General features: G+C 44.3%; 1 protein-coding gene across 1 annotated transcript in view; it reads right to left on the bottom strand.

Moving 5' to 3' along the window:
* B4GALT5 (beta-1,4-galactosyltransferase 5) overlaps window positions 1–2200 on the bottom strand; it is a 73090-nt gene extending 70890 nt beyond the window's left edge. The window contains exon 1 of the mRNA XM_066387535.1: window positions 2083–2200. The gene's annotated coding sequence lies outside the window, so the exon portion shown is untranslated. The remainder of the gene's footprint in view (window positions 1–2082) is intronic.
* Window positions 2201–20887: the final 18687 nt, after the last annotated feature.

The raw sequence follows: 20887 nt of genomic DNA, 5'->3' as shown, positions 1-20887 counted from the left end.
AGAGGGTAGCAACTCACCCAAACCTTGCAGTAAGGGCTCAAATCAAAATTGACCAGTCTCCAAGGCAGACCTTTGACAACTAGGTTGTAACTGCCCAGGCATTCCATCTGGCCCCTAATTCTCATCCTGCAGCCAAATTGGTATCCTACTCCATAGGATTGTGTGAGACCATATTCGAAACATCGCTTTACCATCAGCCCCAGTCTAGAAGACTTCCAAAGGTAGAGAGCTGTCACCTGGACACAAACAGCAAACAAAAGGGAAAAATTTGATAGATTGGGCTACATTCAAATAAGAATTTCTCTTCATCAAAAGATACCATGAAGGGGAAAGAATAGGCTGCACAGTAGGAGAAGAAATATAGAGCTGATAAAGAACTCATATCCAAAATATTATAAAAAGAACAACAACCCAATAAAGAAAAGAAAGAAAAAGGCAAACAAGAGACTTGAATATACATTTCATAAAAGAACTCCAAAAGGCCAATAGGCAGATGAAAAGATGCTTACCTCTTGAGAAAAATGCAAATGAGAACCACACCTGAGCACTTGGGACAGCCTTGAGGAAGTCCAACTTTGAATGACAGAGAGGGTGACTACCAGGATGCTGAAGGGGTAGGAGGCAAAGGCAGGAGCTGGCTGCCCTGAAAGCTGAATGAAGACATGCTTCTTGTAAATAAGCCAAAGGTGGCTCCCATCTGGCCATGGATGTATGTTTTTGGAAGCCCTCACTCCATCACTTCTACCTCCATAAAGTCTCACTCACCAGACTGACTTCTTCAGCGTGCTGGGAGTTGGAAAGATCTCAAGGATTTGCATACCTTTGACCACACTGGGATAGGGAAAAAGATCTGGCCCCTTTGGTTGATACAAAATGGGCTCCAATTAGGAAGGGGGTGGTGGCCATCTAGCCAACTCAAAACAACAAACATCCTCTACAGTTGGATTCCCCCACCATCCAAGTCTACCTTAGCCTAGGTGGGCAAGGAATTCCTCTGTTCCTCTGAGAAAAGAGATGGGAAGGCCTCCTCACATCTGAACTATTATATATACTGATGCCCAATCTCTACTCATGTCCCATCTGAAATAATCAGGCACTGAAAAAGCATGCTTGCCTGACCAGGCGGTGGCACAGTGGATAGAGCATCGAACTGGGATGCGGAAAAAGCATGCTTGTTTTTTAATGGAAGGGGGAAAATAAAGATGTCGGGGGTCCCCCACCTCAAATTCTTCCTTCCACACTCCATTTCCAAGTCACTCAAGCTTGCATTCATATGTTCATTCATTTATTCATTAACTATTCAGTTCCTCAGTCAAAAATTCTCACTGCAATTTGGTCTCTGCTCAAAAGCTATCTCCTCTAAGAGACTTTTCTTCTAAAACATCTTCCTTTTCCCTGTCCCAGAGCTCTCTATCCCCTCACCCAGCTTTATTTTTTCTTCAGAGCACGTTGCTTTTTCTTTTTTCTTTTTTTTTAGCAAGAGAGAGGGAGAGGGCGAGTGAGAGAGAGAGACAGAAAGAGAGAGAGACTAGAAGCATCAACTTGTAGTTGTGGCACCTTAGTTGTTCATTGATTTCTCATACGTGCCTTGATGGGGGGAGGCCTCCAACTGAACCAATGACCTCTTGCTCCAGCCAGCGACCTTGGGCTCAAGCTGGAAGAGCCCACACTCAAGCCTACGACCTTGGGGGTTTCCAACCTGAAACCTCAGTGTCCCAGGCAGAGGTTTCTATCCACTTTGCCACCATTGGTCAGGCAATCTTCGGAGCACTTTTCATCCTGACATTATATTATACATTTATGTTTCTTTGTTCGTTTTCTGTCTTCTGTATCAGAATATAAGTCCATGAGGTCAGGAATTTTGTTTCATCCTCTGCAGTGTCTTTGCAGCCAGCACAGTGCCTGGCACCCAGCAAACGTTCAATAATTTGCTGAAGGAAGGCCAAAACAATATCAGGAGTGCACCGAGCAGACATGGGGCACAGCAGATGCAGGGGGGACTAAGTGGAGGTTCTCACAACCCAGTGACAGGACGAACAGGGAAGTGAGTGTCTAGTACAATGTAATGAGGGCAGGACTCACATGGCAGGCAGTCAAGGAAGCATCCAGTGAGATTCTAGATGGTCTTTGGAGGAGATGAAACAGGCTTGCTCAAGGGCAATGAGATGAGGCCAGCCAGGCTTGGAACAGCAGGTCACTCCTAGGAAAAGGGAAAGGGGAGGGGTGATACCGGAGAGTGCCTCACCCTGGGGCTCAGCAGGGGCGCTGGAGTCAGAAAGATCTGGTGACTAACCAGTCTGGCCTCTTGCTCTCCTGACTCTGTGATCTTGGCAGATCATTTGACCCCTCTGAGCCTCCATTTCGGCATCTGTAAAATGAGGATAATACAGTTTCTTTCTCCTGAGGTAGCTGTGAGAATTTGAGGGAGTATCTATAAAGTGTCAGCCATGTAGCAGGTGCTCAATCAATGAGAGCTGTCGCTATCCTTATAGTTGTTCCTGTGGACCATGGGGAGCCCTTAAAGGTTTTAGAGGAGGGGAGTAACCTAAAGAAAGTGAGGTCCTTGGAGAAATACTAGGAGAATACACGTTGGGCATTGTGTGTTTGTCAACACTCAATTACAAGCTTGCCCAAATTAAGTGCATAAAGGAAAGGATCTACAGCCTCAAGTAAGAAGTCACAAATGGCAGGGTGTCCAGCCCACGCCCTCAAACTCTACTGGAAATGGTTCCAGGCGCCCGCCTTAAGGAAGCCATTGCACAATCCATGAACACTAATCACCAGTAGTATGATAATATTACAGTACAATGACTATCTCAGTTCAAACTCCCAGAGGCGGTCAGCAGATAAATATCATTGACATGAGCATAACTGCTCTCCAGGTCCCAGGAGCCTTAGCATTGAATCCTTCCAGTACCAGGTATGTGCATTGACTATGAGGTTCACCCTGGTAACCTCCAGCCAGGCAGTGGTTAACCAAACCCTTTCAGCAGCTCAGAGCAGAAGTGACAAGCATCACTTCCTGCCAGAAGTTTTAAGAACCAGTATGTCCTTCACAACTTTTTTTCCTCTATTTAATTTTCTGTAGAGCAGCTGCTCCAACTGCTGGGTTCCAGGGTGAGGAGGAAATTCCTCCACCCCCATTTGGCCAGTGATGGACATGTAGTATGAGCAAGAACTAAAACTCTGTTTCAAGCCTCAGAGATATAGGGGCTGCATAACCTGGCTTATCCTGACTGATCATGAATACACCTTTTCACAACTTCTTCTCTCTCGACATTATTGTTATAAGATATATCCACAATGAAGCATGTAGCTTGAATTTATTCGTTTTCCCTGCTGCATAATATTTCAACATATAATGAGACCACACTTTAAAAAAAAAAGAATTTATTTATTAATATTTAGAGAGAGGAAAGAGGAAGGGGAGGAGCCAGAAGCATCAACACATAGTAGTAGTTGCTTCTTGTATGTGCCTTGACTGGGGAAGCCCAGGGATTTGAACCAGTGATTGCCACGTTCCAGCTTGATGCTTTATCCACTGCACTACCACAGGTCAGGCAAGACCACACTTTTTAAAGACCTTTTTTCTTGATGATGCTATTTAGGTTGTACCCAATATTTTGCTATTACTGATGTGTAGATTCTTAGCCACCATTCAAAAATCTAAAAAATATGAAATTTAAACATTTTTTTACAAATTATTTGGCAGCAAGAACTGACCTGACCTGAACTTCTTTAGTGGCAAAACTGGACCTTAGTAGACAGGAAGCTATTTATAATCGTTATCACACTTAATGTGAATATACATACGCCCCACTGAGGACTATTTAGATATTTTTGCTTACAGGGTGACCCATCCTTCTCAAGGAATGTTTTATAAATATTCTGTGTATGTACCATATTACCTTCAAAATTCTGAGATTTTCTAAATTTCAAAACACATCTGACCCCAAGAGGTTTAGCTGAGGGACAGTGGCCAGTACAAACAACACTGCAATGAACACCTGTAGCAGAATCTATTTTCCCAGGTTGGCCTCAACAATGTTTCTCATCTCCATGCTCTTCTAGAACTTTCTTTAATTCCCTTCCCTTCGAATCTGGATGAGATTGTGAATCCCTTATGCCCAGTAAAAAGAAGTAGAAATGACACTACACAAGTTCTGAGGTAACGCTGTTTCTGATGTGTTGGTTGGCCTTTAGCCACCATGCTGTGAGGAAGCCCAGGTGCTCTGGTCAATGGCCCCAGCAGAGGTCCCAGCTGACAGCCAGCATCAATCACCAGACATGTGAGAGAACAAACCTTTAGATATTCCAGCCCCCAACTGCCAAGTCCTCCTCAACCTTCAAGTCTCCCCAGTGGGATCTCCAGAGAAGCTGTCTCCATGGAGCCCTTTCCAAATCCATGAGCATAATGAAATGGTTACTGTTCATACCACTTAGTTTGAAGTGGTTGTATGGGCCCTGTGCACCAGGCAAGAGTTTCCCTAGATCAGGGGTCTCAAACTCGTGGCCCACGGGCTGCATGCAGCCCGCCGAACAATTTTGTGCGGCCCGCAGACTAATCCACGAAGTTCAAAATATTTTGGATAAAATTAAGTAAGCCTAGGGGCCTACTTGTATTTTTTATTTCTCTAGCAACCTAGCTAGATATTAGCTTAGTTAACAGCAGTTGTGATGCGAACTACAGTTTCTGGTCGTTTTGTGACACTGAAAAGTGTTGCGTAACAGTTGCCTTTTGTAGACCTAGTGCAGCCCGCCAAACGGCTGTGATCTTGCTCTGCAGCCCACATGCTGAGTTGAGTTTGAGACCCCTGCCCTAGATCATAGACATCCAAGAATGAATCTGATGAACAGTAGGGTATGGACATCTTCTGCTTAGTTGACTATTTATTTCCAACTTGTTATCCAAAGTGGGTGTACCAATTTACATTCCCTGCAGCAGTGAATGGGGGTTCCCATGGCTTCCTGCCTCACCCACAGTTGCTATTATCAGACTTTTCCAGGGTTCTAACCCTCAGCTACAAAGTCCCTCTAAAGAGAGAGTAAGATATGAGGAACTGGTATAAAAGAGTTAGCCAGATTTGGCCTGTGGGTTATAGTTTGTAAATCCTGCATAATAAATGAGCCTTTATTTTATCAAAGTATTTACTAAAGATTATTGAGTTTAGTAAAAATCAATCAGGACCTTAATTTTTGCTTATTTTGAAAAATTATTTTTACAAGCCACCACCTTTCAGTTTATCCTATATACTTCCTTCACTGTATTACCTAGAACATAATTTGCATCATGTCACTCTTCTACTTCCAAAACTTGGTGGCTCCCTACACCTTAGACAACAAAGCCTAAGCTTCATTTGACCTTTAAGGCCACCCATGATCTGGCCACAATCCTTTGCATCTCTTACTTATCTCCAACATGAAAGTAGGGATGTAGAATAAATATTCCAAGTTCTATAATGAGGAATGTGGTTAGTAGCATTCCATGATTCTATACTACAGGGGCTTCCATCAACATTCCATGAGTATACAGCCACCATTCCATGATGCTATTACCATGAGAAGCTCAGTCAACCACTCAGAATGAGGGGGTTCCACTAACATTCCTTGATTCTATACAAATGAAGAAGCTCTGTAGATATTCCATATTGATAAGCAAAGAGGCTCTGCAAACATTTAATGATTTTATATACAGATGTTTGGCAAATAGTACAAGATTCTGGCCACAAGAAGGGATTCTGCAAATACTCCCTGATTCTGTATACATAAGAGTGCTCCTCAAAAAACTATTCATAATTCACCCTGGCCAGGTAACTCAGTTGGTTAGAATGGTCCCAATATTCCAAAAACAGTTCCTAATTCTCTAAACAGAAAGGAAAATTTAGCACACACTCATACTCTATACACCGGGAGTGCCCCGTAAACATTTTGTGATTTTTATACCTAGGAGAAGACTTTACAAATATGATACAATTCTGAAGATACAAAAGAACTGGGTAGCTCTTCCTTGGTTTTCCAACATATTATGCAAATAGTTGGTGATCCTGAAGAGGGCTCTGCAAACAACTAACGACCCTACTCAGAGGAGGGTGTTCATTTTCCTGATTCTACCCGGAACAGGGGTGCTCTGTAAACATTCTATGGTACTAAACATAGGAAACTGCCAGTTAATGAGGCTACAGATAGGAGAGTGTTCTGTAAATATTCCTTGATTTTATACAGAGCAGGGGGCAGTACTAACAGGCCGCAGCTATACACACAAGATGGTATTCTGCAAATACTGTATGTCCTGATTTTATATGTAGAGGATTCAAAACACATTCCAGATTTCACACAGATGAAAGGGGTTCAGTAAGTACTCTTTGATTCTGCCGAGAGGACAAAGAATCTCAGTAAATATCCCTCGATGTCACATATCGGAGGAAGATTTGGAAGCAGGTCATGATTTCATACATGGGAAGGTGCTTGGCAAGTGCTTGGAGAGTCTGTGGCCTGTAGAGGGCTTGGCAAATATGGTTTCATGAAGGAAAGCTGGGGACTGGGCGGCAGTTCTAGCAATAATAGACTAGAGCCCAGAGCCTCCAAATATTTTAGGTGCACATATTGTTCAGGTTTGAGGCCTGAACAATAATATTGACTCCAAAATGTAAGATGAAAGCTGCAAAAATAGAAATGAATCAATATTTAATTAAAACGCCTACAAATATATAATATTATGTCAACTAGTCAACTGCCTCTGAACTCACGTGTTACATCTAATTGTATGTACTAGACCCGTGAAGGCGAACCTTTTTTTTTTTTTTTTGTATTTTTCTGAAGCTGGAAACGGGGAGAGACAGTCAGACAGACTCCCGCATGCGTCCCACCGGGATCCACCCGGCACGCCCACCAGGGGGCGATGCTCTGCCCCTCCGGGGGGTCGCTCTGTTGCGACCAGAGCCACTCTAGCGCCTGGGGCAGAGGCCAAGGAGCCATCCCCAGCGCCCGGGCCATCTTTGCTCCAGTGGAGCCTTGGCTGCGGGAGGGGAAAAGAGAGACAGAGAGGAAGGAGGGGGGGGGGGGTGGAGAAGCAAATGGGCGCTTCTCCTATGTGCCCTGGCTGTGCCCTGGCCGGGAACCGAACCCAGGTCCCCCGCACGTGAGGCCGACGCTCTACTGCTGAGCCAACCGGGCAGGGCGAAGGTGAACCTTTTTATTAAAACTGCCCACTTTTGCAGTACTGGTCAAACTGGTCCCTCCCGCTCACACCCACTAGTGGGTGGTTCAGCTTTCATGGTGGGGGGGGGGGGGTAGGGAAGCAACCAAACAGCACCCCGTTTGGCCCACCATGAAAGCTGGAAGGCCCATTAGTGGGCGGGAAGGACCAGGTTGACCAGCACTGCAAAAGTGGGCGGTTTTTATAAAAAGGTTCGCCATCATGGTACTAGGCCATGAGGCTGCATTTTTTTATGCTTAATAGGGGATAAAGGCCTTAAAACGTAATGATGTTAGAGGTTCAGAAAGATTCTAAAATGCCTTGGATGGGGAAGTTGCTGGAGAGTTCCCACGGATATGTCAGAGAACTCCCATATCCAAACCCAGTGCAGCTCCAATCCAGCCCAGCTCCTGAACAAAAAGCTAATGTTCCTGAGCTGGGCTCAGTTCATTCTCTGCTGGGTGAGAAAACTATCCCATCTCCCAAGAGATGGACAGGGCTCCAAATATCACCCACTGATTGGATGGAAGGCCGCCCATGTCGGCAGCGGGGAAAGCCAATTAGCCAAGGACATTTTGTTGTGGCAGGTGCCTAGAAGAATCAGATATTGTCATGGACTCAGGACGGAAAAACAGCTGTTTCTGCTTCTCCCCCTCTCTCCCTGTATGCGTGCCCTGAGTACCAGGGGAGGGCTTAGAGCCAGCATTGCTCCTTTTAGCAGAGTAATGGGGACCAGAGAGAGGAGCTGTGGCCACAGCTAAGCCCCAGGGCCACAGGCAGGAATGAGGCGTGTTGATCAAAGGCAGTGAGAGAAAAATCTGAGTCTAGGGTCTTAACATCCCTGAGCCCAGCCATAATCAATCAGCCCACATGACAGCAAATGTAATATTGCCCTAAGCTAGAGGCCACAGGATGGCAGAGGTTATAGCTATGTTTCTCAATTTCCTTAACCTATACCCCATTTCAATGAACATAAAAGCAGCTCTGTCTACTTTAGCACTATTTTAGATTTCAAAAAAACTTTTTTCTTCCAAAACTCTAAGCGCTGGCCAGGTAGCTCTGTTGGTTAGAGTGTCGTCCTAAAATGCAGATTCAATCTCTGATCAAGTCACATATAAGAATCAACTAATGAATGTATAAATAAGTGGAACAACAAATCAATGTTTCTTTCTCCCTCTTCTTTTCTCTCTCTCCCTCTTTAAAATCAATAAACAAAATAACTTTTTTGAAAATCTAAAATGATTAAAGGAACATATAGAAGAATATCCTTATGTCCTTGGAGAGAAAAGGATTTCCTAAGCCAGGAACAAAAAGCACAAACGATATAGAAAATATTAACATATTGAACTATATCAAAATTAAATATTCCTATAATGACAAAAGATCCCACAAAAGGAAAAGCCAAGAGAAGATACAACCAATATAACAAAGGGATTATATCCAGAATTTATTAAGAACTCACACAGATCAATAAGGAAAAAAAAATGACAATCACCCCCTATGAAAAGAGACTAACGAGTATGAAAAAGCATTTCTGTGACAAGAGAAAACCCATGGGGCCCATAAACCCATGGGGAGAAAAAGCCCAGTCTCAGTATCAATCGGCAAAATGCAAAATTAGACCAGAATCAGCTACCGTTTTACATTCGAAGATTGATAGAAATTCTACTTTTGGATGTATGTTCCAAAGAAATTCTGGCAAAGGAGCAGAAGGAGACATTCACAAGGGACATTCACTGCAGCACTGAGTGTAACAAGGAAAAATTATGAGCAGCCTAAATTCCATTATGAGGGAAACAGGCTAATAAAATGTGGTTTTACCAGTCATGTGATGACATACTATGCAGCAGTTAACAGCAAGCAAAAGAGTCGAGGCACAAAGTAGGATAACATTTGGCTATATTGTGGATCATACAGATGATGAAATGATTAGAAAATATGAAAGAGGCCTTTCAATGATCCAAAGTCCAGAAGCCATAAAAGACTGATATACTTGACTACATTTAAGAAAAGGTTTACAGCAAATAGAGAGTGTGCAAGAGGGGTCAGGGGAGATAAAACTACCATGTGTAAAATCAAAAAACAAATGATAAGCCAGGGAAAATTCTTGTAATCCATACCACAAAGAGCTACTCTTCCTCAGGTAAAAAGAGCTCTTAGAGACAGATAAGAAAAATGAACAACAACCCAATAGAAAGAAGGAACAAGGGGTATAAACAAACATTTCATAGGAAAGGAAAATCAAATGGCTGTTAACCATATGAAAAGCTGCTCAGCCTCTTTCATTCTAAGAAATGCAAATGAGAACTACAGGAACCAGCATGTTCCATCTATCACAGTAGCCAAGTTCTAGAAGCTTGATAACATGCCCGATTATAAGAGTTTGAGACAATGGGCACCTTCATGATTTCCTGAGGGGTAAAAATTGCCCCACTCTCTTTAAGGGCAACTTGACAAAATCTATCAAAATGATAAATACATGTACCTTTTTGATCAATTTCTGGGAATTTGTCCTCAAAATAATTCTGCATATGTGTGAGATAACACTTGTATGGAATTATTTCTTGAAAGCATGGGTCATAAGAGCAAAAACAATTTTTTTTAACAAGCCCCTTGTCCATTAAGACAAGAGTATAAGCCTGACCTGTGGTGGCACAGTGGATAGAGTGTTGACCTGGAACGCTGAGGTTGCCAGTTCAAAACCCAGGGCTTGCCTAGTCAAGGCACATATGAGAAGCAACTACTACAAATTGATGCTTCCTGTTCCTCTCCCCTCTTTCTCTAAAAATCGGTAAATGAAATCTCAAAAATAAATTTTAAAGAAGGAGGAATAAAATTTTTTTTTAAAAAAAGAGGAGACTAGGGAAATAAATTGTGACCAACAAAATAGCAGAATACCATGCAGCAGTAAAAGTGAAAGGTGATGCTCTCTAGACACTGACAGATAAGTCTCTGACACATTATTATGTGCAAAAGCAAGTGAGATAGTATCTACCTTGTATTGAAACAGAAAGCAAGAATGGTGTTTGCATTTGTTTTTGTATGCAAAAAGAAACTAAATGAACTCATAAGTGAAACTAAATAAAACAGTAGTTACCTGTTACGGGGGAAGAACCATATGAACTATTATCCATTTAGGGATTAAATGTAAAAACAATGAAGACACACATATATATACACACATGCAAATCAGTCCATGCTTCTTTCTGCCTTAAAAGCCTCTAAAAGCTGCCCCCTGAAATCACAATTAAACCCAGTGCCTCCCTGAGGTCTAAAGCCTGGTATGATCAGGTACCACCCTTCCTCTCCAGCCCCATCTTGGTACACTATCCTCTCCTTTCTTCACTTCTTTCTATATATATGCTCATAGAGTTGTGTGACTCTAAACTAAAAGGTATAAAAAGATATCAAAAAATTGGAACCCTCATGCATTGCTTGCTGGTGGGATTGTAAAATGGTGCAGCCACTTTGGAAAACAGTCTGGCAGTTCCTCCAACAGTTAAATATAGAGTCGCTGTGTGACCCAGAAGTTTCACTGCTAGGTATGTACAAAAGAGAATTTGAAATATGTGTCCATGTGTCTGACCCGTGGTGGCGCAGTGGATAAAGCGTCAACCTGGAACGCTGAGGACGCCGGTTCGAAACCTTGGGCTTACCTGGTCAAGGCACATATGGGAGTTGATGCTTCCTGCTCCTCCCCCCATCTCTCTCTCTCTCTCTCCTCTCTAAAATGAATAAAAAAATAAATAAAAGATGTGAGTTATTTTTATTAAAATAAAATGTGTCCATATGAAAACGTGTATGTGCCCTGGCCAGGGTCGTTTGGTTGGTTAGGTCAGAGCACAGGCAGAAGCAAATCAATGTTCCTGTCTCTCTCTATCTCTCTTTCTCTCCCTTTCTCTCTCTATCTCTCTCAAAAAAAAAAAAATCAATCGATAAGAAAAATTTATTTAAAAAAACCTTGTACATGAATGTTCATGGCAACATCAGTCATGAGAGCCAAACAGTGGAAACCTTGAAAGCATCTTACTGAGTAAAAGAAGCCAATCTGAAAGGCAGTGAAAGAAAAATCTGAGTCCGTTTATATGACATTTTGGAAAAGGCAGGACTGTGGAACATATAGATTGTCAGGGGTGGGTGTGGAGAAGAAAAGATGGATAGGCAGAGCTCAGAGGATTTTTAGGAAAACACTCTGTAATATTGTATAATAATAGGTATATGTCATTATACTTTCGTCTAAACCTATAGAATGCACAACCAAGAGTGAATGTATGCCTGACCAGGTGGTAGCGTAGTGGATAGGGCGTCGAACTGGGATGCGGAGGACCCAGGTTCGAGACCCTGAGGTCGCCAGCTTGAGCAAAGGTCACCAGCTTGGACCCAAGCTCACTGGCTTGAGCAAGGGGTTGCTTGGTCTGCTGAAGGCCCACGGTCAAGGCACATATGAGAAAGCAATCAATGAACTACTAAAGTGCCACAATGAAAAACTGATGATTGATGCTTCTCATCTCTCTCCGTTCCTGTCTGTCTGTCCCTATCTATCCCTCTCTGTCTCTTTAAAAAAAAAAAAAAGAGTGAATGTACAACCCTAAGGTAAACTATAGATTTTGGGTGATAATGATGTGTCAATATAGGTTCACCCTTGGTGAAAACATTTTGGTGAGTGATGTTGATAATGGGGAGCTGTAATGTGTAGGGGCAAGGAATATGGAGGAAATCTCTATTCCTCCCTCACAATTTTGTTGTAAACCTAAAATTGCTCTAAACATACACATACCTCAAGAGGGAAAAAGAAGTAATTTTAAAAAAAAGAATTGGGCCCTGGCCGGTTGGCTCAGCGGTAGAGCGTCGGCCTGGCGTGCGGGGGACCCGGGTTCGATTCCCGGCCAGGGCACATAGGAGAAGTGCCCATTTGCTTCTCCACCCCCCCCCTTCCTCTCTGTCTCTCTCTTCCCCTCCTGCAGCCAAGGCTCTGTTGGAGCAAAAGATGGCCCGGGCGCTGGGGATGGCTCCTTGGCCTCTGCCCCAGGCGCTAGAGTGGCTCTGGTCGCGGCAGAGCGATGCCCCGTAGGGGCAGAGCATCGCCCCCTGGAGGGCAGAGCATCGCCCCTCGTGGGCATGCCGGGTGGATCCCGGTCGGGAGCAAGCGGGAGTCTGTCTGACTGTCTCTCCCCGTTTCCAGCTTCAGAAAAATACAAAAAAAAAAAAAAAAAAAAAAGAATTGGATGGATCCTGGCCGGGTAGCTCAGTTGGTTAGAGCCTCGTCCCAATACACCAAGGTTGCGTGTTCAACCCCCAGTCAGGGCACATACAAAAATCAACCAATGAAGGCATATATAAGTGGAACAAACTGATTTCTCTCTCTCTCTCTCTCTCTCTCTCTCTCAAATCAATAAAAAAAATTATTGGATAAGTGATAGAGTTGAGACTGAGGGTCACCTGTAGCTAAAAAAGATGGCAAGCCACGACCAGCAAAATGTCTCCTGGAAAGACAGAGTGGGCTGGGGTAAAGCAATCCAAATGTGTCCTTTTGCTGAACACTCTTCCATAGCTCCCTATTGCCCTCAAGAAAAAAATTCAGATGCCCTTACACATATGCCGGGCCCTGCATGGAGTGGCCTCTGCCCACCTCTTTCACTCCTCCTCACCATTTTCCACAGTTTCTTTTCTCAGAGAGATGGACCTCACTGGTTTTCTTTATGTCCCTTGAACGAGACATTGTCATTCTCTCTCTCCCTCTGCCACACTTTACCCCTGAAACCCCCCCTTCCCTTTCCCACTCATTGAGGCTAACCTACATCCACACACCCTGCCAGGCTCAGCTTGGGCCTCACCTCCAGCAAGAAGCTTCAGTCGTCCAGGTCCAGGCTACGGCTCACACACGCACCCAGGGGAGGTGCCAAGCTGTCAAGCTGGAGCTGCTGGGCCAACTACTGTGGCTGGAGGGGAGTGAGAGGGAGCAGGAGGAACAAGATCAGGGGCTGATTGGGTGGTGGCCATCCTAGAAGGTCTTGTTGACTCTAGTGAGCCTTTTACAATGAATAAGCTGAGAGCCATGGGAGGTTTATGGTCTGACAGAGGATTTTCTTGGTTTCTGGGGAGTGGCTAGTTAGGGCAGAAGAAAGAAGACCCAACATTCTCAATCAGAATTAATCCTCACTTGGTCTCTGCACCCAGACACATGCATGGACTGCTTTAAACAAGCAAAAGCCTTTAATTCTTCTGTTTATGTTCTAGTTGACTATAAACAGCAGGCACTGGAGCATGGTGGTAAGTAAGACTCAGGGCTGTAGAGGCTGGCTTCCAGGTTGCAGCCCAGTCTCTCTGCCTAGTCATCTGGTTATTTAGATTCTTGGAATCTCGGTTTTTTCTATCTTTAAGATGGGTTTGATAAATTGTGCCCCCCTCCATAGAGTTGTCATGAGGATTAAATGAGTTATTTCACAGAAAGGATGCCCAGAGCATGGTCAGCACTCAATCAATATTAGCTATTATTACAGTGTCTGTCTGCACTACTATTAACAGGAATCTCTCAGGAATTCTGTATTGGTTTAACCTGGGTGCAGAGAGCCCTCGGGCAAAGTTTGTTGGAAATTCCAGCTTCTGCTGACTGTGGTGGGGACTCCCCAACTCCACTCCTCCCCCTCCCACCTCCCACCTTGGTTTGTTGTGACTTCTGCAGTCTTTACAATGATCCCTGGGCTTCTTGAACAGGTGGAGAGACTTGTGGAAGCATCCAATCACAGGGCAGAGGGGCCTCAGAGCCCTTGTCTAATGCACATTGTGATAAAGAAATGGGAGCCTGATTGGGCGGTGGCGCAGTGGATAGAGCATCAGACTGGGATGTGGAAGACCCAGGTTCGAGACCCCGAGGTTGCCAGCTTGAGCGAGGGCTCATCTGGTTTGAGCAAAAGCTCACCAGCTTGAGGCCAAGGTCGCTGGCTTGAGCAAGGGGTTATTTGGTCTGCTGAAGGCCTGCAGTCAAGGCACTTATGAGAAAGCAATCAATGAACAATTAAGGTGTTGCAACGTGCAATGAAAAACTAATGATTGATGTTTCTCATCTCTCCGTTCCTGTCTGTCTGTCCCTGTCTATCCCTCTCTTTGACTCTCTGTAAAAAAAAAAAAAAATTATAAAAAAAAAGAAAAGAAATGGGAGACCATTCCCTATTAGGAAATATTTAGGTGGTGTTCAATCTGCCACTATTAAAATGTGCTCCCTGGCCAGGTGGCTCGGTGGAGACAGCATTGTCCCAGAGCTCTGAGATTGCAGGTTCGATTCCTCCCTCCCCAATCAGGGCGTGTACAAGAAGCAACCAGTGAGAGTATAACTAAATGAAGCAATTAAGTGAAACAAGTTGATGCTTCTCTCTCTCTCTCAAATCAACGGAAATTTTTTTAATTAGTGCCACAGCAAATACTACTATTCATATCTTCTTGGACACATATATGACCTTTTCTCTCTGGTGAATATCAATATTAATAATTATTATAAGTATAATCTTTTTTTAAAGATTTTATTTTTATTCATATTAGAGAAGGGAGAGTGAGAGAGAGGGAGAAGGGAGGGAGGAGCAGGAAGCATCAACTCCCATATATGTCTTGACCAGGCAAGCCCGGGGTTTTGAACCTGCAACCTCAGCATTCCAGGTCGACGCTTCATCCACTGCTCCACCACAGGTCAGGCTATAATTATAATCTTAATCATTTGTATTCATTGAGCCTTTATTGTGTGCCAGGCATTGTACTAAGCTCTTTACAATGATTTGATTCTTATTACAGTCTAATAAGAAAGGTTTTACTATTATCTTCATAGTATGAATGCAGAAACTGAGGCACAGAGAGATTCAGTAAGTCGTACAGCCAGTAACTGGCAGAGCCAGGATGTGAACTCAGGCACTTGCCTCCAGAGTTGTTTGTTCAATTTCAGTTTTCCTAGCTCCTAACCAGAGACGGATTAAAGTCGGTTGAGGCCCCGGGCGCAAAAGAAAATATTGGGCCCCTTAAAAAAAAAGAAAGACAGGGAAAATAAAAATACATGTTAACCATATTTTTAAATAAATAAAAAATATTATGTACTATTAACGTTAAAATTGCACATACGAAACCAAACTTTGTGTCATTAAAAAAAAAAGTATAGGCCCTGGCCGGTTGGCTCAGTGGTAGAGTGTCGGCCTGGCGTGCGGAAGTCCCGGGTTCGATTCCCGGCCGGGACACACAGGAGAAGCACCCATCTGCTTCTCCACCCCTCCCCCTCTCCTTCCTCTCTGTCTCTCTCTTCCCCTCCCGCAGCCAAGGCTCCATTGGAGCAAAGATGGCCCGGGTGCTGAGGATGGCTCTGTGGCCTCTGCCTCAGGCGCTAGAGTGGCTCTGGTCGCAACAGAGCGACACCCCGGAAGGGCAGAGCATCGCCCCCTGGTGGGTGTGCCGGGTGGATCCCAGTTGGGCGCATGCGGGAGTCTGTCTGACTGCCTCCCTGTTTCCAGCTTCAGAAAAAAAAAAAAAAGTATAAAGTTGAGTTTTTGCGGGGCCCTTCAGAAGTTGGGGCCCAGGGCATGTGCCCGGTGCGCCCGCAATTAAATCCACCTCTGCTCCTAATTACCCTGTAGAGTTTTAAGGCATTGTGCCAGTGTACACACAGACATGGGTCCTTCATCCACAGGGCTGAACTACCACCTCAGGGATCTCTTTTCAAGGCTGAGACACTGGGCACCCAAGCCTAGCGCAAGACACCCCTACCTGGAAACTGGGGCTAAGCCAAACTGCCATTCGGGTCTATGTGGGCAACAGTAAATGCCTGCCGACATGCTCTCCACCCTGCCCCTTCCCCTTGAAGGTCCCACGTCTTCCACCCTGGCTGGTGGTGAGCTCAGAGTCGTATGGAGATGACAGCAAGAGAGAGAGTGAGAGAGAGCAGCAGGCGGACTTACGCAACCCAGTGGAAAGTGATACAGGCGGACTGGCTGATTGGAAAGAAACAGAAAAGGAGTCAGGCAGAGAGCTTCCTGGAATCCAGGTCTAGTAGCTGCCAAAAATGGGCCTCCTCTCTTAGGAACAATTGAATGTCACTGGGGTAACCGAACACTGCTGGCGAGAGGCCTCCTGCCCACAGCCTCACAGAGTGGCCTGTGTGAGCTAGGCTGGGCTCCAGAGGAAAAAAGGGCCTGGCAAGGTGCCCTGTGAGGCCATCTAAGGAGACACTGCCATCTACCATGCAGGACTGGCCTCTGCTGAAACAAGGCCGATGGGCCACAGTCTGAGGGATTCCCAGGCATAGAGAAAGCTAGCAAGGAGGCCTCCTGCCCACTGGTACAGCCCTGAACTCAGAAGCCAGGATACCTTGGGGCCCAAGACAAGCCTTTCCTGCTGTGTGGCCCTGGGTGTGACATAACCTGCCAGTCTTCTCATTAGTACAAAGGGGATAAAAACGTTCCAAGAGTCAAATAAGGCAGGGGTCCACAAACCTTTTAGGTAAGAAGCCACTTAGTAAATATCCTAGGCTTTGTGGGCCAGATGGTCGCTGTCACAACTCAATTCTGCTGTTATAGGCCTTTGGCAACCATAAGCAATAAGAAAACAAATTGATACGGCGTATGCCAATAAAACTTTATTTTTTGTATGCGGAAATCTGAATTTCATGTATACTGCTCACAAAAATTAGGGGATATTTTATCACTTCATATTCATTTTGAAATATCCCCTATTTTTTGTGAGCAGTGTAATTTTCACATCATGAAATATCGTTCTCCGATTTTTTTTTAAAACAAAACATTATTCACAAATGTAAAAAAACAGTCTTAGCCCGGGAGAGTCATACAAACAAGGTGGTGTTCACCCAGAGGACCTGGCTTTGGTGTGCAAGTATGCCTTTACTTTATATTCAACTGTAAACATGTCACTGGAGAAATAAAATGTGACTCTCCCAATGTAAAAAACAAAAACAAGAAAAGAGGCAGTGGGCTTAGCAGGTTAGCACAATACCTTGCTCATATATGAGCTCTGAACCATTAGCAATTACCATATTGAAGAGAACTCACAGAATTTGGAAAAGGTAGATGGTAAGACATAAGACTTCAGCAGGTAAAGTATTAACAGCTAACATTTATGAAGTCCTTGCTATGTGCCAGGCCCCGTCCTAGGCACTTTATTTGTATATGTGCGTTAGTTGATCACAATAATCCTATTCTTAAGCCCATTTTACAGATGAGGAAAGAAAAGGCACAGAGAGGTTAAGTAAATAGCAGGGATAGGACCCTCACCCAGAGAATCCAGTTCCAGAGCTCACATTTATTACCACTCGTGTAATATTATTAAGCACTTTATGTTTTAACTCATTTAACATTCCTTAGAATGCTCTGTAGTGGGGACTATGATTATGCCCATTTTACAGATGAGGAAAGTAGAGATCATAATGGTCAAGTAAATTGACTAAGAGCATACAGTTAGTAAACAGCAGAGTCAGAATTTGAACTCAAGACAGTCTGATTTTAGAGCCTATGACCTTTACCTTTAATGTGTAAAATATTTAGATTTCCTGGCATAATTTATCATATCTTACTCGATCTAATCCTCATTCAGGGACATTTAGGTCGTCTCCAGTTTTTCACTTTCCATGTTGTAGAGCACAACTTCAGTTTCTTAAGATAAACACCTAGACTTGGAATCTATACAAACTTGGTGACTTTTGATGCATATCATCATTTAGGCAGGTGGTTGTACATGGGCCTGTTCTTGCTGCTGAGCAGTAGAGGTGGTGGTTAAAGGCTGGCTTTGAAATCATATGTTCAATAGATTACATTAAGCAAATCCCAGCTCAGCTATTTACTAGGTGGATAATATTGGGCAAGTCACATCACCAGTGACTTAGGCCTCAGTTTTTTTCATCTGTACAGCCCTGCCTTCACTGATCCTCATCTCACTTCTGGTTGATTATAATACCTTCTTCATAGGACTGTTGTGATGATTAAAATTGTAAACTCCTGATGAATGGGAGGCCCCACTTCTCCTTTTCTTGGGCAAGTCCTCAAAAGAGAAAGTCAGGAAAAGGAAGTAAGGTCAAAAACTTGGAATCTACAGAGTCACTGGGAACTGGGTGGAAGTGTGGTCATCAGAATAGAGGCTCAATCCTTGATTCTAGTCCAAGATATTTAGATCAGAAGTGGCAGAACCCATTCAAACTAGCTCAAGTGAAAAATGAGGAATATTAATCACTTTGAGGAGTATGAATGAAGAGCGTGACAGAAACCCAATTAAAATTGGTTTAAGCAAAAAGAAAAAGAAGTCGATTGGCTTGCTTAATTGAAAAGACTAGCTTCGCCCTGGCTGGTTGGCTCAGCGGTAGAGCGTCGGCCTGGCGTGCGGGGGACCCTGGTTCGATTCCCGGCCAGGGCACATAGGAGAAGCGCCCATTTGCTTCTCCACCCCCACCCCCTCCTTCCTCTCTGTCTCTCTCTTCCCCTCCCGCAGCCAAGGCTCCATTGGAGCAAAGATGGCTCAGGCGCTGGGGATGGCTCCTTGGGCTCTGCCCCAGGCGCTAGAGTGGCTCTGGTCGAGGCAGAGCGACGCCCTGGAGGGGCAGAGCATTGCCCCTGGTGAGCAGAGCGTGGCCCCTGGTGGGCATGCCGGGTGGATCCCAGTCGGGTGCATGCGGGAGTCTGTCTGACTGTCTCTCCCCGTTTCAAGCTTCAGAAAAAATACAAAAAAAAAAAAAAAGAAAAGAAAAGACTAGCTTCAAGTGCCAGCTTCAAGCACAGTTGGATCCAAGGGCTCAAATAATGCCCTAAATATATTCCCTCCATCTCAGCAGGGAGCCTCTCTTCCTGGGCACAAGATGGCATCAGTGGCTCCAGCCCTCTCAACAACTACAGGGCCAAGAGAATCTGTCTTCTCACTGTTATCAACAAAATATCCCAGAATAAGTCCCATTGGTTCTAACTGGGTTTCGTGTCCCTTTCTAAACCAATCACTTATCACCCTCAGAGGATAAAATGCTGTGATTGGGCTGGCTTAGAGCCAGGTGGAGATGAAACCAGCTTTACTGAATACCATGGACAGAAAGTAGGACAGAGGTAATTCACTTGGGAAAATAAGGTGCTGTTGATTTCAGATCTTGAAGGGGAATCAAGACCTGTAAAGACAATAGGTGTCCACTACACCACCCCACGCTCTTTATGTTAGAATCACTGTTATCATATCAAACATGAGTACAGGAAGTGGCCATGGTTTCAGACATTTCTGAAATTAGCATCTGAAAAGGCACCAGAAATTGTGGCATTCATATTCCATAATGAGGCTGCTTGGATAGGCAAGGGGACTCAGTTGTCTGGCTGGAGCTCTGCCGTACCAGTAGAAGCATCCAATCACAGCAGGACTAAGAAAGCCTGACCCCTCCAGAGCACTTGCGGAAAAGAATAATCATGATAATAATATAAAATAGTGCTAAGGCAATCCTTATACAATGCTACTACCAGGCATCACTCTAGTCTAGATATATATGAAAACACTTTTAATTCTCACAATGATACGAGGTAGGTACCTATCCTGATTGACAGAGCATATGTTGAATGAAGAAGCATTAGCTGATCATTTTCCTCATTTATTCATTTAGTTATTCACTCACTCTCTGAACAAATATTTAATGGACGCTCACTGTATACCAAACATGAGCATGCTGGGTGTTGAGGTCACAGTGGAGAACAAAACCAGCCCTGCCCTCATGAAGGTCACAGTCATATGTTATAGGATCTGAAGGATGAGTAGCCATTAATAGGCAAAGAAGAAACAGAAAAGCAATCCAGGTAGAGGGAACAGCATGTGCTAAGACCCTGCAGGAGGAGGGAGTGTGTGAAGTGGCGATGCATATAGACAAATGATGAGTCAGGTAGACAGAGAACCCCATAATTTCCATCTGCTGACTCACTGAACCTTCATGCCAATCCTCTGAGATAGCTACTGTTTTTAATATTATTTTGCAGATGAGGACACCGAGGCATAGAGAAGGTAAATAATTCATCCAAGAACACAAAACTCCATCAGTGGTATTAGAACTGGCCTTCTGTGACAGAAATCCCAAGCAGCTCTAATTCTAAAGTAAAGGAAGGCAGGAGAAATCCATCCATTTGGGACAGGTGGGTAGTCTGGGGGCCTTCCGGGACCATTTTCACTGCAGCTGGAGCCATAGGCTTTGTGGTTTCCTTAACAGGGGGAAGGAGAGCACACCCAGCCTTTCCAGTCACAGACAGGAATTCCTTCAGGGGGTTATGGATGTTAGGCCACAGGCGATTCCAGAGTGAGACCCATGGAGGAGCCAGCAGGAGAGGCAGGCGGAAGGCCAGAACTTTTCCGGGAAGAACTCATTTCCCTTTCCAGCTCCATTAGGAGTGAGTCTGTTAGAACTGAAGGAGTTTGGACTCTGAGGCTTGGCCAACCTGCTTTCAAATGGCTTTTCTGTCACCCACTCACAATATGACCTTAAGCAAGTTACATCTGAGCCTCCATTTCCTTGCTTACGCAAAATAAAAGTTCCAGAAAAAGTAAGTCTTTCAGTAGCTCCCCCACGCCCAATCCTCCACAGCCCCTAGTCTCCCCATCCCCCAAATGCATGCACCCAGATAGATAAATAGGTAGATAGAAAGATAGATAGATACCTATATATAATATAAATACATAGGCATATATATATATATGTATATG

This window comes from Saccopteryx leptura, chromosome 5 (genome assembly GCF_036850995.1).
Source record: "Saccopteryx leptura isolate mSacLep1 chromosome 5, mSacLep1_pri_phased_curated, whole genome shotgun sequence".
Lineage (NCBI taxonomy): Eukaryota > Metazoa > Chordata > Mammalia > Chiroptera > Emballonuridae > Saccopteryx > Saccopteryx leptura.
The sequence above is the reverse complement of the archived record's forward strand: the minus strand, read 5'-3'. Positions and strand labels throughout refer to the sequence as shown.